Source organism: Lontra canadensis, unplaced genomic scaffold, assembly GCF_010015895.1.
Source record: "Lontra canadensis isolate GAN:19392208 unplaced genomic scaffold, GSC_riverotter_1.0 scaffold207, whole genome shotgun sequence".
NCBI classification, from domain to species: domain Eukaryota; kingdom Metazoa; phylum Chordata; class Mammalia; order Carnivora; family Mustelidae; genus Lontra; species Lontra canadensis.
Window position 1 is genome coordinate 912,435 of NW_022631201.1, and position 12,965 is coordinate 925,399.

Sequence of the window (12,965 nt, forward strand, 5' to 3'; positions counted from 1 at the left end):
TCTCTCTGCTTGACTTATTTCACTCAGCATAATCTCTTCCAGTCCCGCCCATGTTGCTACAAAAGTTGGGTATTCATCCTTTCTGATGGAGGCGTAACACTCCACAGTATATACGGACCACATCTTCCTTATCCATTCGTCTGTTGAAGGGTATCTTGATTCTTTCCACAGTTTGGCGACCGTGGCCATTGCACGTACAGATGGCCCTTCTTTTCACCCCATCTCTATCTTTGGTGTAAATACCCAGTAGTGCAATGGCAGGGTCATAGGGAAGCTCTATTTTTAATTTCTTGAGAAATCTCCACACTGTTCTCCAAAGTGGGTGCACCAACTTGCATTCCCACCAACAGTGTAAGAGGTTACTCTTTCTCCACATCCCCTCCAACACATGTTGTTTCCCGTCTTGCTAATTTTGGCCATTCTAACTGGTGTAAGGTTTATCTCAATGTGGTTTTAATTTGAATCTCCGTGATGGCTAGTGATGATGAACATTTTTTCATGTGTCTGATATCCATTTGTATGTCTTCATTGGAGAAGTGTCTGTTCATATCTTCTGCCCATTTTTTGACATGATTGTCTTTTTTGTGTGTGTTGAGTTTGAGGAGTTCTTTATAGATCCTGGATATCAACCTTTTATCTGTACTGTCATTTGCAAATATCTTCTCCCATTCCGTGGGTTGTCTCTTTGTTTTGTTGACAGTTTCCTTTGCTGTGCAGAAGTTTTTGACTTTTTTTAAGATTTTATTTATTTATTTGACAGAGATCACAAATAGGCAGAGAGGCAGGCCGAGAGAGAGAGATGAATGGAGCAGACTCCCTTCTTAGCAGAGAGCGTGATGTGGGGCTTTATCCCAGGATCCTGAGATCATGACCTGAGTTGAAGGCAGTAGCTTTAACCCACTGAGCCACCCAGGCACCCCAGAAGCTTTTGATTTTGATGAAGTCCCAAAAGTTTATTTTGGCTTTTTTTTCCTTTGCCTTTGGAGACATATCTTGAAAGAAGTTGCTGTGGCTGATATCGAAGTGATTACTCCCTATGTACTCCTCTAGGATTCTGATGGATTCTTGTCTCATGTTGAGGTCTTTTCTCCATTTTGAGTTAATTTTTGTGTACAGTGAAAGAGAATTGTCGAGTTTCATTCTTCTACATATAGCTGCCCAGTTTTCCCAGCACCATTTATTGAAGAGACTGTCTTTTTTCCACTGTATTTTTTTCCCTCTTTTGTCGAATATTATTTGCCCATAGATTTGAGGGTCCATATCTGGGCTCTGTACTCTGTTCCACTGGTCTATGTGTCTGTTTTTATGCCAGTACCATGCTGTCTTGGTGATCACAGCTTTGTAGTCAAGCTTGAAATCAGGTAACGTGATGCCCCCAGTTTTATTTTTGTTTTTTCAACATTTCCTTAGCGATTTGGGGTCTCCTCTGATTCCATACAAATTTCTGGATTATTTGCTCCAGCTCTTTTAAAAATACTGGTGGAATTTTGATCAGAATGGCATTAAAAGTATAGATGGCTCTAGGCAGTATAGACATTTTTATCAATGTTTATTCTTCAGATCCAAGAGCTTGGAATGGTCCTCCATCTTTTTGTGTCTTCTTCAGTTTCTTTCATGAATGTCCTGTAGTTCCTCGAGTACAGTTCCTTTACCTCTTTGGTTAGGTTTATTCCCAGGTATCTTATGGTTCTTGGTGCTATAGTAAATGGAATCGATTCTCTAATTTCCCTTTCTGTATTTTCATTGTTAGTGTATAAGAAAGCCATTGATTTCTGTACATTGACTTTGTATCCTGCCACGTTATTGAATTGCTGTATGAGGTCTAGTAGTTTGGGGGTGGAGTCTTTTGGGTTTTCCATATAAAGAATTATGTCATCTGCAAAGAGAGAGAGTTTGACTTCTTCATTGCCAATTTGGATACCTTTTATTTCTCTTTGTTGTCTGATTGCTGTTGCTAGGACTTGTAATACTATATTGAACAAGAGTGGTGAGAGTAGGCATCCTTGTCGTGTTCCTGATCTCAGCGGGAAGGCTGCAACCTTTTTCCCATTCAGGATGATATTTGATGTGGGTCTTTCATAGATAGATTTTATGAGGTTCAGGAATGTTCCCTCTATCCCTATACTTCGAAGATTTTTAATCAGGAACGGATGATGGATTTTGTCAAATGCTGTTTCTGCATCAATTGAGAGGACCATGTGGTTCTTCTCTCTTTTCTTATTAATTTGTTCTATCACATTGATTGATTTGCTAATGTTGAACCATCCTTGTAGCCCAAGAATGAATCCCACCTTGTCATGGTGGATAATCTCTTTAATATGCTGTTGGATCCTGTTTGCTAGGATCTTGTTGAGAATCTTAGCATCCATATTCATCAGTGATATTGGTCTGAAATTATCCTTTCTGGTAGGGTCTTTGCCTGGTTTGGAGATCAGAGTAATGCTGGCTTCATAGAAAGAGTCTGTAAGTTTTCCTTCTGCTTCAATTTTTTGAAACAGCTTCAGGAGAATAGGTGTTATTTCTTCTTTGAATGTTTGGTAGAATTCCCCAGGGAATCCATCAGGTCCTGGGCTCTTGTTTTTTGGGAGGTTTTTGATCACTGCTTCAATCTCGTTCCTAGATATCAGTCTATTCAGGTTGTCCATTTCTTCCTGGTTCAGTTTTGGGTGTTTATAGTTTTCCAGGAATGCATCCATTTCTTCTAGGTTGCTTAGCTTATTGGCATATAGCTGTTGATAATAACTTCTGATGATTGTTTCTACTTCCTTGGTGTTAGTTGTGATCTCTCCCTTCTCATTCGTAATTTTATGAATTTGGGCTTTCTCTTTTCTTTTGGATTAGTGTGGCCAATGGTTTATCGATCTTATTGATTCTTTCAAAAAACCAGCTTCTAGTTTCATTGATACGTTCTACTGTATCTCTGGTTTCTACCTCATTGATCTCAGCTCTAATCTTGATTATTTCCCTTCTTATGTGTGGAATTAGTTTGATTTGTTGTTGATTCTCCAGTTCTTTAAGGTGTAGAGACAGCTGGTATATTCTGGATTTTTCAATTTTTTTTGAGGGAGGCTTGGATGGCTATGTATTTCCCCCTTAGGACGGCCTTTGCTGTATCCCATAGGTTTTGGACCGAAGTGTTTTCATTCTCATTGGTTTCCATGAATTGTTTCAGTTCTTCTTTGATCTCCTGGTTGATCCAAGCATTCTTAAGCATGGTGGTCTTTAGCTTCCAGGTGTTTGAGTTCCCTCCAAACTTTTCCTTGTGATTGAGCTCCAGTTTCAAAGCATTGTGATCTGAGAATAAGCAGAGAATAATCTCAGACTTTTGGTATCGGTTGAGTCTTGATTTGTGACCCATTATGTGGTCTATTCTGGAGAAGGTTCCATGTGCACTTGAGAAGAATGAGTATTTTGTTGTTTTAGGGTGGAATGTTCTGTATATATCTACGAGGTCCATCTGGTCCAATGTGTCGTTCAATGCTCTTGTTTCTTTATTGATTTTCTGCTTCAATGATCTGTCTATTTCTGAGAGAGGCGTGTTAAGATCTCCTACTATTAATGTATTCATATCAATATGACTCTTTATCTTGATTAACAGTTTTCTTATGTAATTGGCTGTTCCCATATTGGGGGCATAGATATTTACAATTGTTAGATCATCTTGTTGGATAGTCCCTTTAAGTAGTGTTCTTCCGTATCTCTGACTACAGTCTTTAGTTTAAAATCTAATTTATCTGATATGAGAATCACTACCCCGGCCTTCTTTTGAGGCCCATTGGCATGAAAGATGCTTCTCCAACCCTTCACTTTCAGTCTGGGTGTATCTTTAGGTTCAAAATGGGTCTCTTGTAGACAACATATGGATGGGTCCTGCCGTTTTATCCAATCTGCCATCCTGTGTCGTTTTATGGGCGCATTTAGGCCATTCACATTGAGAGTGATTATTGATAGATACGTTTTTATTGATATCGTGTTACCTTTGAAGTCTTTCTTTCCTTAGATTGTCTTGGACCATATTGTCTTTATCCATTCGTCTGATGAAGGGCATCTTCGCTCTTCCCACAGTTTTGCAACTGTGGCCATTGCTGCTATCAACATTGGGGTAGCTATGGCCCTTCTTCTCACTACCTCTGTACCTTTGGGTTAAGTACCTCATAGTTCTTGGCCATTTCTATGTCTTCTTTGGAGAAATGTCTGTCTATTCCTTCTTCCCATTTCTTGACTGGATTTTTTTGTTTGTTTGTTTCCTGGGTTTTGAGTTTGATAAGCACTTCATAGCTTTTTGCTACTATCTCCTTATCTGATAAGTTAATGGAATTATGTTCTCCCATTCTGTAAATTTACTTTTATTTTGTTTACTATTTCTTTTGCCGTGCAAAAGCTTTTTTCTTAATGAAGTTCCAATAATTCATTTTTGTTTTGCTTTCCCTTGCCTTTGGAGATGTGTTTAAGAAGTTACTGTGGTCTCGGTCAAACTGTTTGCTGCCAGGGTATAAAATCAAAGCACAGATATTGTTGCATTTCTATACAATAACAATGAGGCATAAAAAAAGAGAAATTAAGGAATAAATCCCATTTACAATTCCACCAAAAACCTCAGGATACCTAGGAATAAATGTAATCAAAGAGGTAAATGATCTGTACTCTAAAAACTACAGAACACTCGTAAAAGAAATCGAGGAAAACACAAAGAAATGGAAAAATATTCCATGCTCATGGTTTAGAAGAACAAATATTGTGAAAATATTTATGCTACCCAGAACAATCTACATTTTTGAAGCAATCCTTATCAAAATACCATAGACATTTTTCACAGAAGTGGAACAAATAATCCTAAAATTTCTATGAAGCCAGAAAAATCCCTGAATAGCCATAGAAATGTTTAAAAAGAAAACCAAAACAGGTGGCATCACAATGCCAGATTTCAAGCTATATTGCAAAGCTATAATCATCAAGACAGTATGGTACTGGCACAAAAACAGACACACAGAATAAGGAGACAGAATGGAGAGCCCTGAAATGGACCCTCGACCCTATGGCCAACTAATCTTTTACAAAACAGGAAAGAATATTCAATGGAAAAATGACCATCTCTTCAATAAATAAGGTTGGGAAAATTGGACAGTCACATGTAAAATTAAAGTGGATCATTTTCTTACACCATACACAAAGATAAACTCAAAATGGATGAAAGACCTCACTGTGCTATATACTTCCCTCTTAAGATTGCCTTTGCTGCATCCCAAAGGTTTTGGACTGTTATGTTTTCATTTTTCATTTGCTTCCATGTATTTTTTTATTTATTCTTTAATTTCCTGGTTTACTCATTCATTCTTTTGTAGTATTTTCTTTAATGTCCATATGTTTGTGGTGTTTACAATTTTTTCCCTTATGTTTGACTTCATGTTTCATAGCATTGTGGTCAGAAAATATTCATGATATGGTCTCATTCTGTTCGTAGTTGTTGAGGCCTATTTGTGACCTTGTATGTGGACTATTCTGGTGACTGTCCCATGTGCACTTGAAAAGAATGTGAATTCTGTTGCTTTAGGTAAGAATGTTCTGAATATATCTGTAAAGTCTATTTGGTCCACTGTGTCATTCAAAGCCCTTGTTTCTTTGTTGATTTTCTTCTTAGATGATCTGTCCTTTGTTGTGAGTGAGGTGTTAAAATCTCCTACTATTATTGTATTATTATCAATGAGTTTCTTTAATTTTGTTTTTAATCAGTTAATTGGCTGCTCCCACATTAGGGGCATGAATATTTTGATCTTCTTGTTAGATAGATCCTTTTATTATGATATAGAGTCCTTCCTCAACCCTTATTACAGTCTTTAGTTTAAAATATGGTTTGTCATATTCCAGTGTGGCTACTCTAGCTTTCTTTTGATGTCTATTAGCATGATAAATGTTTCTCCATCCCCTCACTTTCAATCTGGAGGTGTCTTTACATCTAAAACGAGTCTCTTGTAATCAGCATATTGATGGGTCTTGGCTTATTTTTATGCATTCTGATACTCTATGTATTTTTGGTAGTATTTGGTCCACTTACATTAAGAGAAAATGTTGAAAATATGAAATTGGTGTCATCTTATTACCTGTTCATGTAGATTGTCTCTCCCCATTTCTGGTCTTTGTTACTTTTGGTCTCTCTCTCTGAAAGGATCCCCTTGAATATTTCCTGCAGGGCTGAATTAATGTACACAAATTCTTTTCATTTTTGTTTGTCCTGGTAAGTGTTTATCTCTCCTTCTATTCTGAATGAGAGTCTTGCTGGATAAAGTATCCCTAGTTGCATATTTTCCTCATTTAATATGTTGAAAGTATCATGCCACTCCTTTCTGGCCTTCCAGGTCTCTGTGGACATGACTGCTGTTAGCCTCATTTGTCTGTCCTTGTAGGGTAAGAACCTTTTGTCCTGAGCTACTTTCAGTATTTTCTCTTTATCTCTGAAATTTGCAAGCTTCACTATAATGCGTTGGGTTGTAGACCTATTTTTATTGATTTTAAAGGGGATTCTCTGTGTCTCCTAGACTTGAATTCCTGTTCCCTTCCTCAGATTAGGGAAGTTCTCTGCACTTTTTTTTCATATAACCCTACTTTCCCTCTCTCCCACTCTTCATTTTCTAGGACCCCTATTATCCAAATATTATTTCACTGTATAGAGTCCCTAAATTCTGTAAGTCTCCTTTTGTGTGAGTTAATAGTATCTTCCTCTCTTCTTTTCAGCTTCCTTATTTTCCATCATTTTAGGTTCTGTATCATTTATCCTCTTTTCTCCTTTGTTCACCCTCATTTTTATGACCTTCACATGGACTGCATCTTAGTTATAGCATTTTTAATTTGGGCATGATTAAATTATTGTTCTTTTATTTCTGCAATAAGAGACTATATAGTGTTTCTATGTTTTTTCAATGCCAGCTATTATCTTTATAATTGTTGTTTTAAATTCTAGTTCCATTGTCTTACTTATATCCATATTGATTAAATCCCTCACAGGGAGTACTACCTCCTGATTTTTCTTTTGAGATGATTTCCTCCATCTAGTCATTTTTTCCAGGAAAACAAAGAAAGAAAAAGAAACAACAACAGCAATGAAAGCATTAAGGAAAAAAAAAGCAAAACAGAAATTTAAATCCTAGCTGTGTTTTGATTTGTTTGTTAAATGAAACTAGTTCCCAAAATAAGAATGAAAAACATATAACAAAGTAAAATAAAATAAAATGACAGAAAATAAAATATATATGTATGACATATATAAAAATTTAAAAAGATTTTTTAAAAAATTGAAAAATATGAAAATGATTGAAAAAATAATACTAAACTAAAGAATAAAAATACAAAGAATGCCATATACTCTTTACCACAAAAGCTGAAGCTTTGCACTTCTACAGTCTATAAACTTGGTGTGAGCCAGCTGTTTGTGCTGGTCTTCTGTGAGAGCAGCCTGTTGGGCCAATTCTTATATGGATTTGCACTATTGTAAGTGTGCCTCCCTTGCACAGGGTCGAGCTCAGTGTAAGCAGTTCTGGACTTAGCTATGTGATGTTTTGCTCCTGAAGACTTTCAGCACAAATGGGTGGGATGAATATGGCTGATCCCCACTCTCTAGCTCCTGAGTTGTAAGTTCATACCCCCACTCTTCAGTGAGCCCTCAAAGAAAAACAGTCAATTACTCTTGTTTCCCTGGTTTCTGTCAAAATCTGTTCACCCAGGCTGTAGCTGAGCATTTTTTAAATCTCAGGCATACAACTGAGTTCCAATACTCCAAAATTTATAGACTCCTGCAGTGTGGACCTGTGCTGATCCTCCTAGGGGATGGGGGTTCTTGCCATGCTTTTGACTTCTGCTGGACCTCTCCCAGAAAAGCAGTTGCATTGGCCATGCAGTTGTTTACAGTTTACCGTAACTTAGATCAGAAAGCCAGCCCCCAGACTCCCTGTCTTCAGCTGGCTTCCCTGCTCCTATTCCTAGGAACTCTGCTTCACCCAGGCACTGCCCATCCTTGTGGCCCTGAGGATCCTGAGACCACAACTGTCCCACCTGGGATTCTGCCCCCACTTCACCACCTGAATACATTTAAGCCAGGGACATTCCTCACTGTAGTAGACCTCTAAAAGTTCTGATTTTTATTACTTTGCTTATAATACTTTGCAGTAACCTCCTTAAGCAGGCTCACTCCCCTCTGACATATCCTCAGCTATATCACCTTGCATTCAAGTCTTTGTACCTCCTACCTTCCAAAAGGTGGTTGCTTTTCTACCTGTAGACTTGCAGCTTTTTTTTCTCAGGTCTCTCATTGATTTCTCAGGTGTTCAGAATGATTTCATAACTATCTAACTGTATACATGAGAAGAGACAAACTTAGGGTTCCCTACTCCTCCACCATCTTAACTCCTCCTGGATAGTTTAAAGTTTATGATAAAGTGTAGCACAACACCAGCACCAAGGTTTGCTGCCTTTTGCAGGTGTCTTTCTTCCTATGCTAAAGAACAGAGCAGCATGTTGGCACCTGCCATCTCTTTTGTCCCTGCAGGGGCTGTGCCACCACTCCCAAATGCATTCCACAAGAACTGTTTCTTTCTGTGCAACCCAGGGGATCCTCAGACCACACTGCTCACTCCCCAGCCTCCACCCTCCTTACCCATTGGGCACTACTAAGTTCACCAGGTATGACCTGGCTATGGTGTGGACTTCCAAATCTTCAGACTTAGAGCTCCAACACAAAAAAACTTGCAGTAGTCAGCCCCTCTCCTTTACCCAGTCAATGGTTTTGGGAAGTCTTTCTTGTGCAATCCCTGTGCACTTCGTTCACTGTTTCTTTCTCACTTTCTCTCTCTCTTTCTCTTGATCTCCCCCTTTCTCTCCCTCTCAAGAAAGACAATTATCATATGGTTTTACTGATATGTGGAACATAAGGAATAACATGGAGGACCATTGGGGAAGTGAGGGAAAACTGAAGGGGAAGAAATCAGAGAGGGAGACAAACCATGAGAGACTCTGGACTCTAGAAAACAAACTGAAGATTTCAGAAGAGAGAGGGGTGGACGGGTGGGATAGCTGGGTGATGGGTATTATGGAGGACACATGTTGTCAAATAAATAAATAATCTTTAAGAAATAGAGTGTGTGTGCATGTGTTTGTGTGTGTATGTGTGTGTGTGTGTGAGTGGTGTTCCTCCTGTGATCAAGGCTCCCTCTCTTGTGCAGCTCTCAGAATTCTTTTCTACCTCACATCAACTCGCCACAGCTCCTACTTTCTATTATATGGCTTTTTTCTTTTTTTCAGCACAACAGTATTTCTTGTTTCTGCACCACACCCAGTGTTCCATGCAATCCGTACCCTCTCTAATACCTACCACCTGGTTCCCCCAAACTCCCACACCCAACCCCTTCAAAACCCTCAGATTGTTTTTCAGAGTCCATAGTCTCTCCTGGTTCAGCTCCCCTTCCAATTTCCCCCAACTTCCTTCTCCTCTCTAAATCCCCTTGTCCTCCATGCTATTTGTTATGCTCCACAAATAAGTGAAACCATATGATAATTGACTCTCTCTGCTTGACTTATTTCACTCAGCATAATCTCTTCCAGTCCCGTCCATGTTGCTACAAAAGTTGGGTATTCATCCTTTCTGATGGAAGCATAATACTCTGTAGTGTAAATGTGCCACATCTTCTTTATCCATTCACCCGTTGAAGGGCATCTTGGTTCTTTCCACAGTTTGGCGACTGTGGCCATTGCTGCTATAAACATTGGGGTACAGATGGCCCTTCTTTTCACTCCATCTGTATCTTTGGGGTAAATACCCAGTAGTGCAATGGCAGGGTCATAGGGAAGCTCTATTTTTAATTTCTTGAGGAATCTCCACACTGTTCTGCAAAGTGGCTGCACCAACTTGCATTCCCACCAAGAGTGTAAGAGGGTTCCCCTTTCTCCACATCCCCTCCAACACATGTTGTTTCCCGTCTTGCTAATTTTGGCCATTCTAACTGGTGTAAGGTGATATCTCAATGTGGTTTTAATTTGAATCTCCCTGATGGCTAGTGATGATGAAAATTTTTTCATGTGCCTGATAGCCATTTGTTGTTTTTTTTTAAAGATTATTTATTTATTTGACAGGCAGAAATCACAAGTAGGCAGAGAGGCAGGCAGAGAGAGAAAGGAGGAAGCAGGCTCCCCGCTGAGCAGAGAGCCTGATGCGGGGCTCGATCCCATGACCCTGAGATCATGACCTGAGCTGAAGTCAGAGGCTTAACCCACTGAGCCACCCAGGCGCCCCTGTCTGATAGCCATTTGTATGTCTTCATTGGAAAAATGTCTGTTCATATCTTCTGCCCATTTTTTGATATGATTATCTGTTTTGTGTGTGTTGAGTTTGAGGAGCTCTTTATAGATCCTGGATATCAACCTTTTGTCTGTACTGTCATTTGCAAATATCTTCTCCCATTCCGTGGGTTGCCTCTTTGTTTTCACCTGCAGATGTACAGTTTTCTTTTCTAAGTCTTCAGATCAATTTCTTGGATTTAAGAATGATTTTACATTTATCTAGCTGTATTCAAGGAATGAGGCAAGCCTAGGGTTCCCCTACTCCTCCTCTATCTCAACTCGTGTTTTAACTAATTTGAATTTAAATAAAATCTTGAAACTACCAAAAAAAAACACTAAAACACCCCACTATGTTCAAATAACACTTTCCACCAGAACATAAGCACATAAAGCAATTCCAAGCAGACTTGCTCTGGATGAAGTGGGCTTTAAGATCCTAAGGTATCTCTGAGTAGGTTCCACCAAACACAAATTGTTCAAAATCCTTAATCTTGAACATAAGAGCTAATGAAAAATGACCTTTCAGCCCAAGTGGCTATTCTTAGACTTCTGTGTTGGGAGTAATGCTCCACAGAAGGCCATGCATATGTCTTGTTTCTGCACTTCATTTAGGTCTCTCTGTACACATCACCTCCTCAGAAAGAACTTTCTTGACCCTCTGTCTAAAGTAGTATCGTTCTGTTCATGGTTGACCACTCATTGTTCAGATCAGACCATCACACTGTGGACAGGGGGAAGACATATCCCATTGCCCTGAGTGTTTCTACAGTTTTCTCTGCCTCTCTGACTCTTTCTTATTCTCTCTCACTCTCTCTCTCTCTCTCACACACACACACACCCCAAGCAAAAATGACAGCAGCTTATTAGTATTAAATGATATGGTCCAGCCTAAAAGTGTTATAGGAGTTGACAGAATAAACAAAGAAAGTATCTTGCAGGTAAGACTAGTTAGACTTCTTCAAAAAGAAGGTTGAATCTATTAGATTCACTGAAAGACAAGCAGGAATTTAGTTGGAGGGGAGGATGATATAATCTGGGCAAAGAGCTTGGGCCCTGGAATTATTTAGCTTTAGGTTCAACCTTAGAGATTTAAGGTACATTGACACAGATAGAAAACACACAAGAGAAGAATGGCCCTGTTTGTTTTGTTTTTCCCAAGACAGAGAAGCCCAGATCACTGTCCCTGGATCTGTATTTGATCACAGGCCCAAGGAGTTCTTTAGGTGCATATGAATGCATTGTAAGTGAAGAATTGGGCAAATATACGGCTGTCCAAGAAAAGGAACCAGTTATTCCTGGTTTCCCATCAGCTAGTTGCATGAGATCATTTAGGGAACCTCTTAAAATACAGATATCCAACTCTACCGTATAACTACTGAATCTGAATGTCTCTCCCAATCACTATCCCTGATCATTCCAGTCCACAAGAACTCTTCACTTTATTACTTCAAGAAGAAGCAGTCCCTCAGTCTCACAAGGTACTTAGAAACCACCTAGTCCAAAGACTTCCATAATGCTGGTGGGGAAACTGTAGTCCAAGAAAAAAATGAGACTTCCAAGAGTTAGTAAATTACAACATCTGTAATCTTTTGAAACATTCAGCCTTTCTTCAGAGGCGTCTGTTTGTGTATGCATGTGTGTATATGTACATATGGAAAAAAGAGATAGATCATCTATCAGCAAAAAGTTGATGTCCTGCCCTTGTTGAGCGATTTGCATCAATTCCATCTTACCTACTGAGCCACAGACTTTGCCTCTTAATTGGTATCTGACATCTTCCTATCTCCAAAGCAGCAGGAACATCTGTATAAAAACATATGTACTGATGCAGATACATAAGCCTTGGTGTGAGAATACCATTACTGGAAAATCCACAGCAACCAAACACTCAAGAAACCAAAATAAGGAGCATGAATCATACTGAGGAACAGCTGAAAAACTTCTCTGATAATTCTCAGAGCCCTAGAACGTGCTGTCCAGCTGCTTGGCCACGGCGGAGGGACGGGGAGTTTATTAGAAGGCTTTCGTTCTCAAATTGGATGCAAATCATGTTATTATTTTCAAATACATTCATTCTTTACCATATTTCTGGGAATCAGGTATTTGGGTCTGAAAACACTGTCTCCTAAACCCAAACAATGCAAGATATATTTTATTCCATTGAATTTCAGAAAGCTGAAAGATGGGCTGGGGAAGAGCAAGGGTGAAAAAACCGGCCACGGCTAACAGCAGAAAAAATTTGCTTGCCTAAGGGTCTCCCCATAGACCCTGTATATAGGGAACGCTTCTGTCTTTGGGGGGAACAGACCCCAAAATTGGTCACACAGTCAATCACAGAAAAGAACACAAGTACTAGGGAAGCACAAAGGAGGCAGAGTCAAGCCAATAAAAGGTCAAGGAAGACATTCTAGAAGAGGTATCATCTCAGGCAAGTGCTGAACCATAAAAGTCAGGTGCAGGGGAATAGGTAAGCAGTCCATGTAGATGGAGCAAAATTTCCATTTGGTTATTTTTTATACTATGTATTTTCCTGCTGAAACTGTTTATCAAAAGCATTTAACCTATTTCTTGCAGTATAAGTAAAATAGCTGCTTCAAGGTTTTTATAATTCCAACATCTGTGTCATCTGAGCACTGATAGCT